Below are 24,338 nucleotides of genomic sequence, written 5' to 3' on the forward strand. Positions count from 1 at the left end.
ATCCCTCCCCTGCGGCGGCTGCTCTTGATCTCCGGCTGCTCTGGATCTCCGTGAACGCACCCGCTGTCACATTGAAGCGCTTGAAAACACAGCACAACATTCCCTAATAACACTTGCAATGCATTATGACTTCAAAGGTATGACTTTAAGTCTATGACATTATTATTTATTGATTTTATTTTGTTTTATTTCTTTGATCACCAACTGCCACGACAACACACTCGTTTTTGTATGCAGTACTCCTGACGAACTTCACCAATTGACCGCATCGTACCGGCTCTTAAGGTAGCTTCTGTTGGAGCAGCAGGACAAGCTCGCCATCCCGCCCGCTGCTTTCCTGCATTATTGCTCACCAAAACCGTTCGCCGAAACAAAAATAGGTAAATATGTAACCTATTTACCATAGTATCTCTCCCCTGAGTGCCTTGTGTTTTGCGCAGACTGCTCTTGATCTCCGTGAACGCACCCGCTGTCTCCAAACCTTGCAGAGCAGCACATTGAAGCGCTTGTAAACACAGCACAACATTCCCTAATAACACTTGCAATGCATTATGACTTCAAAGGTATGGCTTTAAGTCTATGAAATTATTATTTATTGATTTTATTTTGTTTTATTTCTTTGATCACCAACTGCCACGACAACACACTCGTTTTTTTATGCAGTACTCCTGACGAACTTCACCCATTGCCCGCATCGTACCGGCTCTTAAGCTAGCTTGTGTTGGAGCAGCAGGACAAGCTCGCCATCCCGCCCACTGCTTTCCTGCATTAATGCTCACCAAAACACAACGCACCCAGGGGAGAGATACCATGGTAAATAGGTAACCTATTTACCATGGTATCCCTCCCCTGCGGCGGCTGCTCTTGATCTCCGGCTGCTCTGGATCTCCGTGAACGCACCCGCTGTCACATTGAAGCGCTTGAAAACACAGCACAACATTCCCTAATAACACTTGCAATGCATTATGACTTCAAAGGTATGACTTTAAGTCTATGACATTATTATTTATTGATTTTATTTTGTTTTATTTCTTTGATCACCAACTGCCACGACAACACACTCGTTTTTGTATGCAGTACTCCTGACGAACTTCACCAATTGACCGCATCGTACCGGCTCTTAAGGTAGCTTCTGTTGGAGCAGCAGGACAAGCTCGCCATCCCGCCCGCTGCTTTCCTGCATTATTGCTCACCAAAACCGTTCGCCGAAACAAAAATAGGTAAATATGTAACCTATTTACCATGGTATCTCTCCCCTGGGTGCCTTGTGTTTTGCGCCGACTGCTCTTGATCTCCGTGAACGCACCCGCTGTCTCCAAACCTTGCAGAGCAGCACATTGAAGCGCTTGTAAACACAGCACAACATTCCCTAATAACACTTGCAATGCATTATGACTTCAAAGGTATGGCTTTAAGTCTATGAAATTATTATTTATTGATTTTATTTTGTTTTATTTCTTTGATCACCAACTGCCACGACAACACACTCGTTTTTTTATGCAGTACTCCTGACGAACTTCACCCATTGCCCGCATCGTACCGGCTCTTAAGCTAGCTTGTGTTGGAGCAGCAGGACAAGCTCGCCATCCCGCCCGCTGCTTTCCTGCATTAATGCTCACCAAAACACAACGCACCCAGGGGAGAGATACCATGGTAAATAGGTAACCTATTTACCATGGTATCCCTCCCCTGCGGCGGCTGCTCTTGATCTCCGGCTGCTCTGGATCTCCGTGAACGCACCCGCTGTCACATTGAAGCGCTTGAAAACACAGCACAACATTCCCTAATAACACTTGCAATGCATTATGACTTCAAAGGTATGACTTTAAGTCTATGACATTATTATTTATTGATTTTATTTTGTTTTATTTCTTTGATCACCAACTGCCACGACAACACACTCGTTTTTTTATGCAGTACTCCTGACGAACTTCACCAATTGACCGCATCGTACCGGCTCTTAAGGTAGCTTGTGTTGGAGCAGCAGGACAAGCTCGCCATCCCGCCCGCTGCTTTCTTGCATTACTGCTCAACCAAACCGTTCGCCGAAACAAAAATAGGTAAATAGGTAACCTATTTACCATGGTATCTCTCCCCTGGGTGCCTTGTGTTTTGCGCCGGCTGCTCTTGATCTCCGTGAACGCACCCGCTGTCTCCAAACCTTGCAGAGCAGCACATTGAAGCGCTTGAAAACACAGCACAACATTCCCTAATAACACTTGCAATGCATTATGACTTCAAAGGTATGACTTTAAGTCTATGACATTATTATTTATTGATTTTATTTTGTTTTATTTCTTTGATCACCAACTGCCACGACAACACACTCGTTTTTTTTATGCAGTACTCCTGACGAACTTCACCAATTGACCGCATCGTACCGGCTCTTAAGCTAGCTTCTGTTGGAGCAGCAGGACAAGCTCGCCATCCCGCCCGCTGCTTTCCTGCATTATTGCTCACCAAAACCGTTCGCCGAAACAAAAATAGGTAAATATGTAACCTATTTACCATGGTATCTCTCCCCTGGGTGCCTTGTGTTTTGCGCCGGCTGCTCTTGATCTCCGTGAACGCACCCGCTGTCTCCAAACCTTGCAGAGCAGCACATTGAAGCGCTTGAAAACACAGCACAACATTCCCTAATAACACCTGCAATGCATTATGACTTCAAAGGTATGACTTTAAGTCTATGACATTATTATTTATTGATTTTATTTTGTTTTATTTCTTTGATCACCAACTGCCACGACAACACACTCGTTTTTTTATGCAGTACTCCTGACGAACTTCACCCATTGCACGCATGGTACCTGCTCTTAAGCTAGCTTGTGTTGGAGCAGCAGGACAAGCTCGCCATCCCGCCCGCTGCTTTCCTGCATTAATGCTCACCAAAACACAACGCACCCAGGGGAGAGATACCATGGTAAATAGGTAACCTATTTACCATGGTATCCCTCCCCTGCGGCGGCTGCTCTTGATCTCCGTTTGCTCTTGATCTCCGTGAACGCACCCGCTGTCTCCAAACCTTGCAGAGCAGCACATTGAAGCGCTTGAAAACACAGCACAACATTCCCTAATAACACTTGCAATGCATTATGACTTCAAAGGTATGACTTTAAGTCTATGACATTATTATTTATTGATTATATTTTGTTTTATTTCTTTGATCACCAACTGCCACGACAACACACTCGTTTTTTTATGCAGTACTCCTGACGAACTTCACCCATTGCCCGCATCGTACCGGCTCTTAAGCTAGCTTGTGTTGGAGCAGCAGGACAAGCTCGCCATCCCGCCCGCTGCTTTCCTGCATTAATGCTCACCAAAACACAACGCACCCAGGGGAGAGATACCATGGTAAATAGGTAACCTATTTACCATGGTATCCCTCCCCTGCGGCGGCTGCTCTTGATCTCCGGCTGCTCTGGATCTCCGTGAACGCACCCGCTGTCACATTGAAGCGCTTGAAAACACAGCACAACATTCCCTAATAACACTTGCAATGCATTATGACTTCAAAGGTATGACTTTAAGTCTATGACATTATTATTTATTGATTTTATTTTGTTTTATTTCTTTGATCACCAACTGCCACGACAACACACTCGTTTTTTTATGCAGTACTCCTGACGAACTTCACCAATTGACCGCATCGTACCGGCTCTTAAGGTAGCTTGTGTTGGAGCAGCAGGACAAGCTCGCCATCCCGCCCGCTGCTTTCTTGCATTACTGCTCAACCAAACCGTTCGCCGAAACAAAAATAGGTAAATAGGTAACCTATTTACCATGGTATCTCTCCCCTGGGTGCCTTGTGTTTTGCGCCGGCTGCTCTTGATCTCCGTGAACGCACCCGCTGTCTCCAAACCTTGCAGAGCAGCACATTGAAGCGCTTGAAAACACAGCACAACATTCCCTAATAACACCTGCAATGCATTATGACTTCAAAGGTATGACTTTAAGTCTATGACATTATTATTTATTGATTTTATTTTGTTTTATTTCTTTGATCACCAACTGCCACGACAACACACTCGTTTTTTTATGCAGTACTCCTGACGAACTTCACCCATTGCACGCATGGTACCTGCTCTTAAGCTAGCTTGTGTTGGAGCAGCAGGACAAGCTCGCCATCCCGCCCGCTGCTTTCCTGCATAAATGCTCACCAAAACACAACGCACCCAGGGGAGAGATACCATGGTAAATAGGTAACCTATTTAACATGGTATCCCTCCCCTGCGGCGGCTGCTCTTGATCTCCGTTTGCTCTTGATCTCCGTGAACGCACCCGCTGTCTCCAAACCTTGCAGAGCAGCACATTGAAGCGCTTGAAAACACAGCACAACATTCCCTAATAACACTTGCAATGCATTATGACTTCAAAGGTATGACTTTAAGTCTATGACATTATTATTTATTGATTATATTTTGTTTTATTTCTTTGATCACCAACTGCCACGACAACACACTCGTTTTTTTATGCAGTACTCCTGACGAACTTCACCCATTGCCCGCATCGTACCGGCTCTTAAGCTAGCTTGTGTTGGAGCAGCAGGACAAGCTCGCCATCCCGCCCGCTGCTTTCCTGCATTAATGCTCACCAAAACACAACGCACCCAGGGGAGAGATACCATGGTAAATAGGTAACCTATTTACCATGGTATCCCTCCCCTGCGGCGGCTGCTCTTGATCTCCGGCTGCTCTGGATCTCCGTGAACGCACCCGCTGTCACATTGAAGCGCTTGAAAACACAGCACAACATTCCCTAATAACACTTGCAATGCATTATGACTTCAAAGGTATGACTTTAAGTCTATGACATTATTATTTATTGATTTTATTTTGTTTTATTTCTTTGATCACCAACTGCCACGACAACACACTCGTTTTTTTATGCAGTACTCCTGACGAACTTCACCAATTGACCGCATCGTACCGGCTCTTAAGGTAGCTTGTGTTGGAGCAGCAGGACAAGCTCGCCATCCCGCCCGCTGCTTTCTTGCATTACTGCTCAACCAAACCGTTCGCCGAAACAAAAATAGGTAAATAGGTAACCTATTTACCATGGTATCTCTCCCCTGGGTGCCTTGTGTTTTGCGCCGGCTGCTCTTGATCTCCGTGAACGCACCCGCTGTCTCCAAACCTTGCAGAGCAGCACATTGAAGCGCTTGAAAACACAGCACAACATTCCCTAATAACACCTGCAATGCATTATGACTTCAAAGGTATGACTTTAAGTCTATGACATTATTATTTATTGATTTTATTTTGTTTTATTTCTTTGATCACCAACTGCCACGACAACACACTCGTTTTTTTATGCAGTACTCCTGACGAACTTCACCCATTGCACGCATGGTACCTGCTCTTAAGCTAGCTTGTGTTGGAGCAGCAGGACAAGCTCGCCATCCCGCCCGCTGCTTTCCTGCATTAATGCTCACCAAAACACAACGCACCCAGGGGAGAGATACCATGGTAAATAGGTAACCTATTTAACATGGTATCCCTCCCCTGCGGCGGCTGCTCTTGATCTCCGTTTGCTCTTGATCTCCGTGAACGCACCCGCTGTCTCCAAACCTTGCAGAGCAGCACATTGAAGCGCTTGAAAACACAGCACAACATTCCCTAATAACACTTGCAATGCATTATGACTTCAAAGGTATGACTTTAAGTCTATGACATTATTATTTATTGATTATATTTTGTTTTATTTCTTTGATCACCAACTGCCACGACAACACACTCGTTTTTTTATGCAGTACTCCTGACGAACTTCACCCATTGCCCGCATCGTACCGGCTCTTAAGCTAGCTTGTGTTGGAGCAGCAGGACAAGCTCGCCATCCCGCCCGCTGCTTTCCTGCATTAATGCTCACCAAAACACAACGCACCCAGGGGAGAGATACCATGGTAAATAGGTAACCTATTTACCATGGTATCCCTCCCCTGCGGCAGCTGCTCTTGATCTCCGGCTGCTCTGGATCTCCGTGAACACACCCGCTGTCACATTGAAGCGCTTGAAAACACAGCACAACATTCCCTAATAACACTTGCAATGCATTATGACTTCAAAGGTATGACTTTAAGTCTATGACATTATTATTTATTGATTTTATTTTGTTTTATTTCTTTGATCACCAACTGCCACGACAACACACTCGTTTTTTTATGCAGTACTCCTGACGAACTTCACCAATTGACCGCATCGTACCGGCTCTTAAGGTAGCTTGTGTTGGAGCAGCAGGACAAGCTCGCCATCCCGCCCGCTGCTTTCTTGCATTACTGCTCAACCAAACCGTTCGCAGAAACAAAAATAGGTAAATAGGTAACCTATTTACCATGGTATCTCTCCCCTGGGTGCCTTGTGTTTTGCGCCGGCTGCTCTTGATCTCCGTGAACGCACCCGCTGTCTCCAAACCTTGCAGAGCAGCACATTGAAGCGCTTGAAAACACAGCACAACATTCCCTAATAACACTTGCAATGCATTATGACTTCAAAGGTATGACTTTAAGTCTATGACATTATTATTTATTGATTTTATTTTGTTTTATTTCTTTGATCACCAACTGCCACGACAACACACTCGTTTTTTTTATGCAGTACTCCTGACGAACTTCACCAATTGACCGCATCGTACCGGCTCTTAAGTTAGCTTCTGTTGGAGCAGCAGGACAAGCTCGCCATCCCGCCCGCTGCTTTCCTGCATTATTGCTCACCAAAACCGTTCGCCGAAACAAAAATAGGTAAATATGTAACCTATTTACCATGGTATCTCTCCCCTGGGTGCCTTGTGTTTTGCGCCGGCTGCTCTTGATCTCCGTGAACGCACCCGCTGTCTCCAAACCTTGCAGAGCAGCACATTGAAGCGCTTGAAAACACAGCACAACATTCCCTAATAACACCTGCAATGCATTATGACTTCAAAGGTATGACTTTAAGTCTATGACATTATTATTTATTGATTTTATTTTGTTTTATTTCTTTGATCACCAACTGCCACGACAACACACTCGTTTTTTTATGCAGTACTCCTGACGAACTTCACCCATTGCACGCATGGTACCTGCTCTTAAGCTAGCTTGTGTTGGAGCAGCAGGACAAGCTCGCCATCCCGCCCGCTGCTTTCCTGCATTAATGCTCACCAAAACACAACGCACCCAGGGGAGAGATACCATGGTAAATAGGTAACCTATTTACCATGGTATCCCTCCCCTGCGGCGGCTGCTCTTGATCTCCGTTTGCTCTTGATCTCCGTGAACGCACCCGCTGTCACATTGAAGCGCTTGAAAACACAGCACAACATTCCCTAATAACACTTGCAATGCATTATGACTTCAAAGGTATGACTTTAAGTCTATGACATTATTATTTATTGATTTTATTTTGTTTTATTTCTTTGATCACCAACTGCCACGACAACACACTCGTTTTTTTATGCAGTACTCCTGACGAACTTCACCAATTGACCGCATCGTACCGGCTCTTAAGGTAGCTTGTGTTGGAGCAGCAGGACAAGCTCGCCATCCCGCCCGCTTCTTTCTTGCATTACTGCTCACCAAAACCGTTCGCCGAAACAAAAATAGGTAAATAGGTAACCTATTTACCATGGTATCTCTCCCCTGGGTGCCTTGTGTTTTGCGCCGGCTGCTCTTGATCTCCGTGAACGCACCCGCTGTCTCCAAACCTTGCAGAGCAGCACATTGAAGCGCTTGAAAACACAGCACAACATTCCCTAATAACACTTGCAATGCATTATGACTTCAAAGGTATGACTTTAAGTCTATGACATTATTATTTATTGATTTTATTTTGTTTTATTTCTTTGATCACCAACTGCCACGACAACACACTCGTTTTTTTATGCAGTACTCCTGACGAACTTCACCAATTGACCGCATCGTACCGGCTCTTAAGGTAGCTTGTGTTGGAGCAGCAGGACAAGCTCGCCATCCCGCCCGCTGATTTCTTGCATTACTGCTCACCAAAACCGTTCGCCGAAACAAAAATAGGTAAATAGGTAACCTATTTACCATGGTATCTCTCCCCTGGGTGCCTTGTGTTTTGCGCCGGCTGGTCTTGATCTCCGTGAACGCACCCGCTGTCTCCAAACCTTGCAGAGCAGCACATTGAAGCGCTTGAAAACACAGCACAACATTCCCTAATAACACTTGCAATGCATTATGACTTCAAAGGTATGACTTTAAGTCTATGACATTATTATTTATTGATTTTATTTTGTTTTATTTCTTTGATCACCAACTGCCACGACAACACACTCGTTTTTGTATGCAGTACTCCTGACGAACTTCACCAATTGACCGCATCGTACCGGCTCTTAAGGTAGCTTCTGTTGGAGCAGCAGGACAAGCTCGCCATCCCGCCCGCTGCTTTCCTGCATTATTGCTCACCAAAACCGTTCGCCGAAACAAAAATAGGTAAATATGTAACCTATTTACCATGGTATTTCTCCCCTGGGTGCCTTGTGTTTTGCGCCGGCTGCTCTTGATCTCCGTGAACGCACCCGCTGTCTCCAAACCTTGCAGAGCAGCACATTGAAGCGCTTGAAAACACAGCACAACATTCCCTAATAACACTTGCAATGCATTATGACTTCAAAGGTATGGCTTTAAGTCTATGACATTATTATTTATTGATTTTATTTTGTTTTATTTCTTTGATCACCAACTGCCACGACAACACACTCGTTTTTTTATGCAGTACTCCTGACGAACTTCACCCATTGCCCGCATCGTACCGGCTCTTAAGCTAGCTTGTGTTGGAGCAGCAGGACAAGCTCGCCATCCCGCCCGCTGCTTTCCTGCATTAATGCTCACCAAAACACAACGCACCCAGGGGAGAGATACCATGGTAAATAGGTAACCTATTTACCATGGTATCCCTCCCCTGCGGCGGCTGCTCTTGATCTCCGGCTGCTCTTGATCTCCGTGAACGCACCCGCTGTCACATTGAAGCGCTTGAAAACACAGCACAACATTCCCTAATAACACTTGCAATGCATTATGACTTCAAAGGTATGACTTTAAGTCTATGACATTATTATTTATTGATTTTATTTTGTTTTATTTCTTTGATCACCAATTGCCACGACAACACACTCGTTTTTTTATGCAGTACTCCTGACGAACTTCACCAATTGACCGCATCGTACCGGCTCTTAAGCTAGCTTCTGTTGGAGCAGCAGGACAAGCTCGCCATCCCGCCCGCTTCTTTCCTGCATTATTGCTCACCAAAACCGTTCGCCGAAACAAAAATAGGTAAATATGTAACCTATTTACCATGGTATCTCTCCCCTGGGTGCCTTGTGTTTTGCGTAGACTGCTCTTGATCTCCGTGAACGCACCCGCTGTCTCCAAACCTTGCAGAGCAGCACATTGAAGCGCTTGAAAACACAGCACAACATTCCCTAATAACACTTGCAATGCATTATGACTTCAAAGGTATGGCTTTAAGTCTATGCCATTATTATTTATTGATTTTATTTTGTTTTATTTATTTGATCACCAACTGCCACGACAACACACTCGTTTTTTTATGCAGTACTCCTGACGAACTTCACCCATTGCCCGCATCGTACCGGCTCTTAAGGTAACTTGTGTTGGAGCAGCAGGACAAGCTCGCCATCCCGCCCGCTGCTTTCCTGCATTACTGCTCACCAAAACCGTTCGCCGAAACAAAAATAGGTAAATAGGTAACCTATTTACCATGGTATCTCTCCCCTGGGTGCCTTGTGTTTTGCGCCGGCTGCTCTTCATCTCCGTGAACGCACCCGCTGTCTCCAAACCTTGCAGAGCAGCACATTGAAGCGCTTGAAAACACAGCACAACATTCCCTAATAACACTTGCAATGCATTATGACTTCAAAGGTATGACTTTAAGTCTATGACATTATTATTTATTGATTTTATTTTGTTTTATTTCTTTGATCACCAACTGCCACGACAACACACTCGTGTTTTTATGCAGTACTCCTGACGAACTTCACCCATTGCACGCATCGTACCGGCTCTTAAGGTAACTTGTGTTGGAGCAGCAGGACAAGCTCGCCATCCCGCCCGCTGCTTTCCTGCATTATTGCTCACCAAAACCGTTCGCCGAAACAAAAATAGGTAAATATGTAACCTATTTACCATGGTATCTCTCCCCTGGGTGCCTTGTGTTTTGCGCCGGCTGCTCTTGATCTCCGTGAACGCACCCGCTGTCTCCAAACCTTGCAGAGCAGCACATTGAAGCGCTTGAAAACACAGCACAACATTCCCTAATAACACTTGCAATGCATTATGACTTCAAAGGTATGACTTTAAGTCTATGACATTATTATTTATTGATTTTATTTTGTTTTATTTCTTTGATCACCAACTGCCACGACAACACACTCGTTTTTTTATGCAGTACTCCTGACGAACTTCACCAATTGACCGCATCGTACCGGCTCTTAAGGTAGCTTGTGTTGGAGCAGCAGGACAAGCTCGCCATCCCGCCCGCTGCTTTCTTGCATTACTGCTCACCAAAACCGTTCGCCGAAACAAAAATAGGTAAATAGGTAACCTATTTACCATGGTATCTCTCCCCTGGGTGCCTTGTGTTTTGCGCCGGCTGCTCTTGATCTCCGTGAACGCACCCGCTGTCTCCAAACCTTGCAGAGCAGCACATTGAAGCGCTTGAAAACACAGCACAACATTCTCTAATAACACTTGCAATGCATTATGACTTCAAAGGTATGGCTTTAAGTCTATGACATTATTATTTATTGATTTTATTTTGTTTTATTTCTTTGATCACCAACTGCCACGACAACACACTCGTTTTTTTATGCAGTACTCCTGACGAACTTCACCCATTGCCCGCATCGTACCGGCTCTTAAGCTAGCTTGTGTTGGAGCAGCAGGACAAGCTCGCCATCCCGCCCGCAGCTTTCCTGCATTATTGCTCACCAAAACCGTTCGCCGAAACAAAAATAGGTAAATATGTAACCTATTTACCATGGTATCTCTCCCCTGGGTGCCTTGTGTTTTGCGCCGGCTGCTCTTGATCTCCGTGAACGCACCCGCTGTCTCCAAACCTTGCAGAGCAGCACATTGAAGCGCTTGAAAACACAGCACAACATTCCCTAATAACACTTGCAATGCATTATGACTTCAAAGGTATGGCTTTAAGTCTATGACATTATTATTTATTGATTTTATTTTGTTTTATTTCTTTGATCACCAACTGCCACGACAACACACTCGTTTTTTTATGCAGTACTCCTGACGAACTTCACCCATTGCCCGCATCGTACTGGCTCTTAAGCTAGCTTGTGTTGGAGCAGCAGGACAAGCTCGCCATCCCGCCCGCTGCTTTCCTGCATTAATGCTCACCAAAACACAACGCACCCAGGGGAGAGATACCATGGTAAATAGGTAACCTATTTACCATGGTATCCCTCCCCTGCGGCGGCTGCTCTTGATCTCCGTTTGCTCTTGATCTCCGTGAACGCACCCGCTGTCTCCAAACCTTGCAGAGCAGCACATTGAAGCGCTTGAAAACACAGCACAACATTCCCTAATAACACTTGCAATGCATTATGACTTCAAAGGTATGACTTTAAGTCTATGACATTATTATTTATTGATTTTATTTTGTTTTATTTCTTTGATCACCAACTGCCACCACAACACACTCGTTTTTTTATGCAGTTCTCCTGACGAACTTCACCCATTGCCCGCATCGTACCGGCTCTTAAGCTAGCTTGTGTTGGAGCAGCAGGACAAGCTCGCCATCCCGCCCGCTGCTTTCCTGCATTAATGCTCACCAAAACACAACGCACCCAGGGGAGAGATACCATGGTAAATAGGTAACCTATTTACCATGGTATCCCTCCCCTGCGGCGGCTGCTCTTGATCTCCGTTTGCTCTTGATCTCCGTGAACGCACCCGCTGTCTCCAAACCTTGCAGAGCAGCACATTGAAGCGCTTGAAAACACAGCACAACATTCCCTAATAACACTTGCAATGCATTATGACTTCAAAGGTATGACTTTAAGTCTATGACATTATTACTTATTGATTTTATTTTGTTTTATTTCTTTGATCACCAACTGCAACGACAACACACTCGTTTTTGTATGCAGTACTCCTGACGAACTTCACCAATTGACCGCATCGTACCGGCTCTTAAGGTAGCTTCTGTTGGAGCAGCAGGACAAGCTCGCCATCCCGCCCGCTGCTTTCCTGCATTATTGCTCACCAAAACCGTTCGCCGAAACAAAAATAGGTAAATATGTAACCTATTTACCATGGTATCCCTCCCCTGCGGTGGCTGCTCTTGATCTCCTTTTGCTCTTGATCTCCGTGAACGCACCCGCTGTCTCCAAACCTTGCAGAGCAGCACATTGAAGCGCTTGAAAACACAGCACAACATTCCCTAATAACACTTGCAATGCATTATGACTTCAAAGGTATGGCTTTAAGTCTATGACATTATTATTTATTGATTTTATTTTGTTTTATTTCTTTGATCACCAACTGCCACGACAACACACTCGTTTTTTTATGCAGTACTCCTGACGAACTTCACCCATTGCCCTCATCATACCGGCTCTTAAGCTAGCTTGTGTTGGAGCAGCAGGACAAGCTCGCCATCCCGCCCGCTGCTTTCCTGCATTAATGCTCACCAAAACACAACGCACCCAGGGGAGAGATACCATGGTAAATAGGTAACCTATTTACCATGGTATCCCTCCCATGCGGCGGCTGCTCTTGATCTCCGGCTGTTCTTGATCTCCGTGAACGCACCCGCTGTCACATTGAAGCGCTTGAAAACACAGCACAACATTCCCTAATAACACTTGCAATGCATTATGACTTCAAAGGTATGACTTTAAGTCTATGACATTATTATTTATTGATTTTATTTTGTTTTATTTCTTTGATCACCAACTGCCACGACAACACACTCGTTTTTTTTATGCAGTACTCCTGACGAACTTCACCAATTGACCGCATCGTACCGGCTCTTAAGGTAGCTTCTGTTGGAGCAGCAGGACAAGCTCGCCATCCCGCCCGCTGCTTTCCTGCATTATTGCTCACCAAAACCGTTCGCCGAAACAAAAATAGGTAAATATGTAACCTATTTACCATGGTATCTCTCCCCTGGGTGCCTTGTGTTTTGCGCCGGCTGCTCTTGATCTCCGTGAACGCACCCGCTGTCTCCAAACCTTGCAGAGCAGCACATTGAAGCGCTTGAAAACACAGCACAACATTCCCTAATAACACTTGCAATGCATTATGACTTCAAAGGTATGGCTTTAAGTCTATGACATTATTATTTATTGATTTTATTTTGTTTTATTTCTTTGATCACCAACTGCCACGACAACACACTCGTTTTTTTATGCAGTACTCCTGACGAACTTCACCCATTGCCCGCATCGTACCGGCTCTTAAGCTAGCTTGTGTTGGAGCAGCAGAACAAGCTCGCCACCCCGCCCGCTGCTTTCCTGCATTAATGCTCACCAAAACACAACGCACCCAGGGGAGAGATACCATGGTAAATAGGTAACCTATTTACCATGGTATCCCTCCCCTGCGGCGGCTGCTCTTGATCTCCGGCTGCTCTTGATCTCCGTGAACGCACCCGCTGTCACATTGAAGCGCTTGAAAACACAGCACAACATTCCCTAATAACACTTGCAATGCATTATGACTTCAAAGGTATGACTTTAAGTCTATGACATTATTATTTATTGATTTTATTTTGTTTTATTTCTTTGATCACCAACTGCCACGACAACACACTCGTTTTTTTATGCAGTACTCCTGACGAACTTCACCAATTGACCGCATCGTACCGGCTCTTAAGCTAGCTTCTGTTGGAGCAGCAGGACAAGCTCGCCATCCCGCCCGCTGCTTTCTTGCATTACTGCTCACCAAAACCGTTCGCCGAAACAAAAATAGGTAAATAGGTAACCTATTTACCATGGTATCTCTCCCCTGGGTGCCTTGTGTTTTGCGCCGGCTGCTCTTGATCTCCGTGAACGCACCCGCTGTCTCCAAACCTTGCAGAGCAGCACATTGAAGCGCTTGAAAACACAGCACAACATTCCCTAATAACACTTGCAATGCATTATGACTTCAAAGGTATGACTTTAAGTCTATGACATTATTATTTATTGATTTTATTTTGTTTTATTTCTTTGATCACCAACTGCCACGACAACACACTCGTTTTTTTATGCAGTACTCCTGACGAACTTCACCCATTGCACGCATCGTACCGGCTCTTAAGCTAGCTTGTGTTGGAGCAGCAGGACAAGCTCGCCATCCCGCCCGCTGCTTTCCTGCATTAATGCTCACCAAAACACAACGCACCCAGGGGAGAGATACCATGGCAAATAGGTAACCTATTTACCATGGTATCCCTCCCCTGCGGCGGCTGCTCTTGATCTCCGTTTGCTCTTGATCTCCGTGAACGCACCCGCTGTCTCCAAACCTTGCAGAGCAGGACATTGAAGCGCTTGAAAACACAGCACAACATTCCCTAATAACACTTGCAATGCATTATGACTTCAAAGGTATGACTTTAAGTCTATGACATTATTATTTATTGATTTTATTTTGTTTTATTTCTTTGATCACCAACTGCCACGACAACACACTCGTTTTTGTATGCAGTACTCCTGACGAACTTCACCAATTGACCGCATCGTACCGGCTCTTAAGGTAGCTTCTGTTGGAGCAGCAGGACAAGCTCGCCATCCCGCCCGCTGCTTTCCTGCGTTATTGCTCACCAAAACCGTTCGCCGAAACAAAAATAGGTAAATATGTAACCTATTTACCATGGAATCTCTCCCCTGGGTGCCTTGTGTTTTGCGCCGGCTGCTCTTGATCTCCGTGAACGCACCCGCTGTCTCCAAACCTTGCAGAGCAGCACATTGAAGCGCTTGAAAACACAGCACAACATTCCCTAATAACACTTGCAATGCATTATGACTTCAAAGGTATGACTTTAAGTCTATGACATTATTACTTATTGATTTTATTTTGTTTTATTTCTTTGATCACCAACTGCAACGACAACACACTCGTTTTTGTATGCAGTACTCCTGACGAACTTCACCAATTGACCGCATCGTACCGGCTCTTAAGGTAGCTTCTGTTGGAGCAGCAGGACAAGCTCGCCATCCCGCCCGCTGCTTTCCTGCATTATTGCTCACCAAAACCGTTCGCCGAAACAAAAATAGGTAAATATGTAACTTATTTACCATGGAATCTCTCCCCTGGGTGCCTTGTGTTTTGCGCCGGCTGCTCTTGATCTCCGTGAACGCACCCGCTGTCTCCAAACCTTGCAGAGCAGCACATTGAAGCGCTTGAAAACACAGCACAACATTCCCTAATAACACTTGCAATGCATTATGACTTCAAAGGTATGGCTTTAAGTCTATGACATTATTATTTATTGATTTTATTTTGTTTTATTTCTTTGATCACCAACTGCCACGACAACACACTCGTTTTTTTATGCAGTACTCCTGACGAACTTCACCCATTGCCCTCATCATACCGGCTCTTAAGCTAGCTTGTGTTGGAGCAGCAGGACAAGCTCGCCATCCCGCCCGCTGCTTTCCTGCATTAATGCTCACCAAAACACAACGCACCCAGGGGAGAGATACCATGGTAAATAGGTAACCTATTTACCATGGTATCCCTCCCATGCGGCGGCTGCTCTTGATCTCCGGCTGTTCTTGATCTCCGTGAACGCACCCGCTGTCACATTGAAGCGCTTGAAAACACAGCACAACATTCCCTAATAACACTTGCAATGCATTATGACTTCAAAGGTATGACTTTAAGTCTATGACATTATTATTTATTGATTTTATTTTGTTTTATTTCTTTGATCACCAACTGCCACGACAACACACTCGTTTTTTTTATGCAGTACTCCTGACGAACTTCACCAATTGACCGCATCGTACCGGCTCTTAAGGTAGCTTCTGTTGGAGCAGCAGGACAAGCTCGCCATCCCGCCCGCTGCTTTCCTGCATTATTGCTCACCAAAACCGTTCGCCGAAACAAAAATAGGTAAATATGTAACCTATTTACCATGGTATCTCTCCCCTGGGTGCCTTGTGTTTTGCGCCGGCTGCTCTTGATCTCCGTGAACGCACCCGCTGTCTCCAAACCTTGCAGAGCAGCACATTGAAGCGCTTGAAAACACAGCACAACATTCCCTAATAACACTTGCAATGCATTATGACTTCAAAGGTATGGCTTTAAGTCTATGACATTATTATTTATTGATTTTATTTTGTTTTATTTCTTTGATCACCAACTGCCACGACAACACACTCGTTTTTTTATGCAGTACTCCTGACGAACTTCACCCATTGCCCGCATCGTACCGGCTCTTAAGCTAGCTTGTGTTGGAGCAGCAGGACAAGCTCGCCACCCCGCCCGCTGCTTTCCTGCATTAATGCTCACCAAAACACAACGCACCCAGGGGAGAGATACCATGGTAAATAGGTAACCTATTTACCATGGTATCCCTCCCCTGCGGCGGCTGCTCTTGATCTCCGGCTGCTCTTGATCTCCGTGAACGCACCCGCTGTCACATTGAAGCGCTTGAAAACACAGCACAACATTCCCTAATAACACTTGCAATGCATTATGACTTCAAAGGTATGACTTTAAGTCTATGACATTATTATTTATTGATTTTATTTTGTTTTATTTCTTTGATCACCAACTGCCACGACAACACACTCGTTTTTTTATGCAGTACTCCTGACGAACTTCACCCATTGCACGCATCGTACCGGCTCTTAAGCTAGCTTGTGTTGGAGCAGCAGGACAAGCTCGCCATCCCGCCCGCTGCTTTCCTGCATTAATGCTCACCAAAACACAACGCACCCAGGGGAGAGATACCATGGCAAATAGGTAACCTATTTACCATGGTATCCCTCCCCTGCGGCGGCTGCTCTTGATCTCCGTTTGCTCTTGATCTCCGTGAACGCACCCGCTGTCTCCAAACCTTGCAGAGCAGGACATTGAAGCGCTTGAAAACACAGCACAACATTCCCTAATAACACTTGCAATGCATTATGACTTCAAAGGTATGGCTTTAAGTCTATGACATTATTATTTATTGATTTTATTTTGTTTTATTTCTTTGATCACCAACTGCCACGACAACACACTCGTTTTTTTATGCAGTACTCCTGATGAACTTCACCCATTGCCTGCATCGTACCGGCTCTTAAGCTAGCTTGTGTTGGAGCAGCAGGACAAGCTCGCCATCCCGCCCGCTGCTTTCCTGCATTAATGCTCACCAAAACACAACGCACCCAGGGGAGAGATACCATGGTAAATAGGTAACCTATTTACCATGGTATCCCTCCCCTGCGGCGGCTGCTTTTGATCTCCGGCTGCTCTTGATCTCCGTGAACGCACCCGCTGTCACATTGAAGCGCTTGAAAACACAGCACAACATTCCCTAATAACACTTGCAATGCATTATGACTTCAAAGGTATGACTTTAAGTCTATGACATTATTATTTATTGATTTTATTTTGTTTTATTTCTTTGATCACCAACTGCCACGACAACACACTCGTTTTTGTATGCAGTACTCCTGACGAACTTCACCAATTGACCGCATCGTACCGGCTCTTAAGGTAGCTTCTGTTGGAGCAGCAGGACAAGCTCGCCATCCCGCCCGCTGCTTTCCTGCGTTATTGCTCACCAAAACCGTTCGCCGAAACAAAAATAGGTAAATATGTAACCTATTTACCATGGAATCTCTCCCCTGGGTGCCTTGTGTTTTGCGCCGGCTGCTCTTGATCTCCGTGAACGCACCCGCTGTCTCCAAACCTTGCAGAGCAGCACATTGAAGCGCTTGAAAACACAGCACAACATTCCCTAATAACACTTGCAATGCATTATGACTTCAAAGGTATGACTTTAAGTCTATGACATTATTACTTATTGATTTTATTTTGTTTTATTTCTTTGATCACCAACTGCAACGACAACACACTCGTTTTTGTATGCAGTACTCCTGACGAACTTCACCAATTGACCGCATCGTACCGGCTCTTAAGGTAGCTTCTGTTGGAGCAGCAGGACAAGCTCGCCATCCCGCCCGCTGCTTTCCTGCATTATTGCTCACCAAAACCGTTCGCCGAAACAAAAATAGGTAAATATGTAACTTATTTACCATGGAATCTCTCCCCTGGGTGCCTTGTGTTTTGCGCCGGCTGCTCTTGATCTCCGTGAACGCACCCGCTGTCTCCAAACCTTGCAGAGCAGCACATTGAAGCGCTTGAAAACACAGCACAACATTCCCTAATAACACTTGCAATGCATTATGACTTCAAAGGTATGGCTTTAAGTCTATGACATTATTATTTATTGATTTTATTTTGTTTTATTTCTTTGATCACCAACTGCCACGACAACACACTCGTTTTTTTATGCAGTACTCCTGACGAACTTCACCCATTGCCCTCATCATACCGGCTCTTAAGCTAGCTTGTGTTGGAGCAGCAGGACAAGCTCGCCATCCCGCCCGCTGCTTTCCTGCATTAATGCTCACCAAAACACAACGCACCCAGGGGAGAGATACCATGGTAAATAGGTAACCTATTTACCATGGTATCCCTCCCATGCGGCGGCTGCTCTTGATCTCCGGCTGTTCTTGATCTCCGTGAACGCACCCGCTGTCACATTGAAGCGCTTGAAAACACAGCACAACATTCCCTAATAACACTTGCAATGCATTATGACTTCAAAGGTATGACTTTAAGTCTATGACATTATTATTTATTGATTTTATTTTGTTTTATTTCTTTGATCACCAACTGCCACGACAACACACTCGTTTTTTTTATGCAGTACTCCTGACGAACTTCACCAATTGACCGCATCGTACCGGCTCTTAAGGTAGCTTCTGTTGGAGCAGCAGGACAAGCTCGCCATCCCGCCCGCTGCTTTCCTGCATTATTGCTCACCAAAACCGTTCGCCGAAACAAAAATAGGTAAATATGTAACCTATTTACCATGGTATCTCTCCCCTGGGTGCCTTGTGTTTTGCGCCGGCTGCTCTTGATCTCCGTGAACGCACCCGCTGTCTCCAAACCTTGCAGAGCAGCACATTGAAGCGCTTGAAAACACAGCACAACATTCCCTAATAACACTTGCAATGCATTATGACTTCAAAGGTATGGCTTTAAGTCTATGACATTATTATTTATTGATTTTATTTTGTTTTATTTCTTTGATCACCAACTGCCACGACAACACACTCGTTTTTTTATGCAGTACTCCTGACGAACTTCACCCATTGCCCGCATCGTACCGGCTCTTAAGCTAGCTTGTGTTGGAGCAGCAGAACAAGCTCGCCACCCCGCCCGCTGCTTTCCTACATTAATGCTCACCAAAACACAACGCACCCAGGGGAGAGATACCATGGTAAATAGGTAACCTATTTACCATGGTATCCCTCCCCTGCGGCGGCTGCTCTTGATCTCCGGCTGCTCTTGATCTCCGTGAACGCACCCGCTGTCACATTGAAGCGCTTGAAAACACAGCACAACATTCCCTAATAACACTTGCAATGCATTATGACTTCAAAGGTATGACTTTAAGTCTATGACATTATTATTTATTGATTTTATTTTGTTTTATTTCTTTGATCACCAACTGCCACGACAACACACTCGTTTTTTTATGCAGTACTCCTGACGAACTTCACCAATTGACCGCATCGTACCGGCTCTTAAGCTAGCTTCTGTTGGAGCAGCAGGACAAGCTCGCCATCCCGCCCGCTGCTTTCTTGCATTACTGCTCACCAAAACCGTTCGCCGAAACAAAAATAGGTAAATAGGTAACCTATTTACCATGGTATCTCTCCCCTGGGTGCCTTGTGTTTTGCGCCGGCTGCTCTTGATCTCCGTGAACGCACCCGCTGTCTCCAAACCTTGCAGAGCAGCACATTGAAGCGCTTGAAAACACAGCACAACATTCCCTAATAACACTTGCAATGCATTATGACTTCAAAGGTATGACTTTAAGTCTATGACATTATTATTTATTGATTTTATTTTGTTTTATTTCTTTGATCACCAACTGCCACGACAACACACTCGTTTTTTTATGCAGTACTCCTGACGAACTTCACCCATTGCACGCATCGTACCGGCTCTTAAGCTAGCTTGTGTTGGAGCAGCAGGACAAGCTCGCCATCCCGCCCGCTGCTTTCCTGCATTAATGCTCACCAAAACACAACGCACCCAGGGGAGAGATACCATGGCAAATAGGTAACCTATTTACCATGGTATCCCTCCCCTGCGGCGGCTGCTCTTGATCTCCGTTTGCTCTTGATCTCCGTGAACGCACCCGCTGTCTCCAAACCTTGCAGAGCAGGACATTGAAGCGCTTGAAAACACAGCACAACATTCCCTAATAACACTTGCAATGCATTATGACTTCAAAGGTATGACTTTAAGTCTATGACATTATTATTTATTGATTTTATTTTGTTTTATTTCTTTGATCACCAACTGCCACGACAACACACTCGTTTTTGTATGCAGTACTCCTGACGAACTTCACCAATTGACCGCATCGTACCGGCTCTTAAGGTAGCTTCTGTTGGAGCAGCAGGACAAGCTCGCCATCCCGCCCGCTGCTTTCCTGCGTTATTGCTCACCAAAACCGTTCGCCGAAACAAAAATAGGTAAATATGTAACCTATTTACCATGGAATCTCTCCCCTGGGTGCCTTGTGTTTTGCGCCGGCTGCTCTTGATCTCCGTGAACGCACCCGCTGTCTCCAAACCTTGCAGAGCAGCACATTGAAGCGCTTGAAAACACAGCACAACATTCCCTAATAACACTTGCAATGCATTATGACTTCAAAGGTATGACTTTAAGTCTATGACATTATTACTTATTGATTTTATTTTGTTTTATTTCTTTGATCACCAACTGCAACGACAACACACTCGTTTTTGTATGCAGTACTCCTGACGAACTTCACCAATTGACCGCATCGTACCGGCTCTTAAGGTAGCTTCTGTTGGAGCAGCAGGACAAGCTCGCCATCCCGCCCGCTGCTTTCCTGCATTATTGCTCACCAAAACCGTTCGCCGAAACAAAAATAGGTAAATATGTAACTTATTTACCATGGAATCTCTCCCCTGGGTGCCTTGTGTTTTGCGCCGGCTGCTCTTGATCTCCGTGAACGCACCCGCTGTCTCCAAACCTTGCAGAGCAGCACATTGAAGCGCTTGAAAACACAGCACAACATTCCCTAATAACACTTGCAATGCATTATGACTTCAAAGGTATGGCTTTAAGTCTATGACATTATTATTTATTGATTTTATTTTGTTTTATTTCTTTGATCACCAACTGCCACGACAACACACTCGTTTTTTTATGCAGTACTCCTGACGAACTTCACCCATTGCCCTCATCATACCGGCTCTTAAGCTAGCTTGTGTTGGAGCAGCAGGACAAGCTCGCCATCCCGCCCGCTGCTTTCCTGCATTAATGCTCACCAAAACACAACGCACCCAGGGGAGAGATACCATGGTAAATAGGTAACCTATTTACCATGGTATCCCTCCCATGCGGCGGCTGCTCTTGATCTCCGGCTGTTCTTGATCTCCGTGAACGCACCCGCTGTCACATTGAAGCGCTTGAAAACACAGCACAACATTCCCTAATAACACTTGCAATGCATTATGACTTCAAAGGTATGACTTTAAGTCTATGACATTATTATTTATTGATTTTATTTTGTTTTATTTCTTTGATCACCAACTGCCACGACAACACACTCGTTTTTTTTATGCAGTACTCCTGACGAACTTCACCAATTGACCGCATCGTACCGGCTCTTAAGGTAGCTTCTGTTGGAGCAGCAGGACAAGCTCGCCATCCCGCCCGCTGCTTTCCTGCATTATTGCTCACCAAAACCGTTCGCCGAAACAAAAATAGGTAAATATGTAACCTATTTACCATGGTATCTCTCCCCTGGGTGCCTTGTGTTTTGCGCCGGCTGCTCTTGATCTCCGTGAACGCACCCGCTGTCTCCAAACCTTGCAGAGCAGCACATTGAAGCGCTTGAAAACACAGCACAACATTCCCTAATAACACTTGCAATGCATTATGACTTCAAAGGTATGGCTTTAAGTCTATGACATTATTATTTATTGATTTTATTTTGTTTTATTTCTTTGATCACCAACTGCCACGACAACACACTCGTTTTTTTATGCAGTACTCCTGACGAACTTCACCCATTGCCCGCATCGTACCGGCTCTTAAGCTAGCTTGTGTTGGAGCAGCAGGACAAGCTCGCCACCCCGCCCGCTGCTTTCCTGCATTAATGCTCACCAAAACACAACGCACCCAGGGGAGAGATACCATGGTAAATAGGTAACCTATTTACCATGGTATCCCTCCCCTGCGGCGGCTGCTCTTGATCTCCGGCTGCTCTTGATCTCCGTGAACGCACCCGCTGTCACATTGAAGCGCTTGAAAACACAGCACAACATTCCCTAATAACACTTGCAATGCATTATGACTTCAAAGGTATGACTTTAAGTCTATGACATTATTATTTATTGATTTTATTTTGTTTTATTTCTTTGATCACCAACTGCCACGACAACACACTCGTTTTTTTATGCAGTACTCCTGACGAACTTCACCCATTGCACGCATCGTACCGGCTCTTAAGCTAGCTTGTGTTGGAGCAGCAGGACAAGCTCGCCATCCCGCCCGCTGCTTTCCTGCATTAATGCTCACCAAAACACAACGCACCCAGGGGAGAGATACCATGGCAAATAGGTAACCTATTTACCATGGTATCCCTCCCCTGCGGCGGCTGCTCTTGATCTCCGTTTGCTCTTGATCTCCGTGAACGCACCCGCTGTCTCCAAACCTTGCAGAGCAGGACATTGAAGCGCTTGAAAACACAGCACAACATTCCCTAATAACACTTGCAATGCATTATGACTTCAAAGGTATGGCTTTAAGTCTATGACATTATTATTTATTGATTTTATTTTGTTTTATTTCTTTGATCACCAACTGCCACGACAACACACTCGTTTTTTTATGCAGTACTCCTGATGAACTTCACCCATTGCCTGCATCGTACCGGCTCTTAAGCTAGCTTGTGTTGGAGCAGCAGGACAAGCTCGCCATCCCGCCCGCTGCTTTCCTGCATTAATGCTCACCAAAACACAACGCACCCAGGGGAGAGATACCATGGTAAATAGGTAACCTATTTACCATGGTATCCCTCCCCTGCGGCGGCTGCTTTTGATCTCCGGCTGCTCTTGATCTCCGTGAACGCACCCGCTGTCACATTGAAGCGCTTGAAAACACAGCACAACATTCCCTAATAACACTTGCAATGCATTATGACTTCAAAGGTATGACTTTAAGTCTATGACATTATTATTTATTGATTTTATTTTGTTTTATTTCTTTGATCACCAACTGCCACGACAACACACTCGTTTTTGTATGCAGTACTCCTGACGAACTTCACCAATTGACCGCATCGTACCGGCTCTTAAGGTAGCTTCTGTTGGAGCAGCAGGACAAGCTCGCCATCCCGCCCGCTGCTTTCCTGCGTTATTGCTCACCAAAACCGTTCGCCGAAACAAAAATAGGTAAATATGTAACCTATTTACCATGGAATCTCTCCCCTGGGTGCCTTGTGTTTTGCGCCGGCTGCTCTTGATCTCCGTGAACGCACCCGCTGTCTCCAAACCTTGCAGAGCAGCACATTGAAGCGCTTGAAAACACAGCACAACATTCCCTAATAACACTTGCAATGCATTATGACTTCAAAGGTATGACTTTAAGTCTATGACATTATTACTTATTGATTTTATTTTGTTTTATTTCTTTGATCACCAACTGCAACGACAACACACTCGTTTTTGTATGCAGTACTCCTGACGAACTTCACCAATTGACCGCATCGTACCGGCTCTTAAGGTAGCTTCTGTTGGAGCAGCAGGACAAGCTCGCCATCCCGCCCGCTGCTTTCCTGCATTATTGCTCACCAAAACCGTTCGCCGAAACAAAAATAGGTAAATATGTAACTTATTTACCATGGAATCTCTCCCCTGGGTGCCTTGTGTTTTGCGCCGGCTGCTCTTGATCTCCGTGAACGCACCCGCTGTCTCCAAACCTTGCAGAGCAGCACATTGAAGCGCTTGAAAACACAGCACAACATTCCCTAATAACACTTGCAATGCATTATGACTTCAAAGGTATGGCTTTAAGTCTATGACATTATTATTTATTGATTTTATTT

The sequence above is a fragment of the Acipenser ruthenus genome, chromosome 7, assembly GCF_902713425.1.
Source record: "Acipenser ruthenus chromosome 7, fAciRut3.2 maternal haplotype, whole genome shotgun sequence".
Lineage (NCBI taxonomy): Eukaryota > Metazoa > Chordata > Actinopteri > Acipenseriformes > Acipenseridae > Acipenser > Acipenser ruthenus.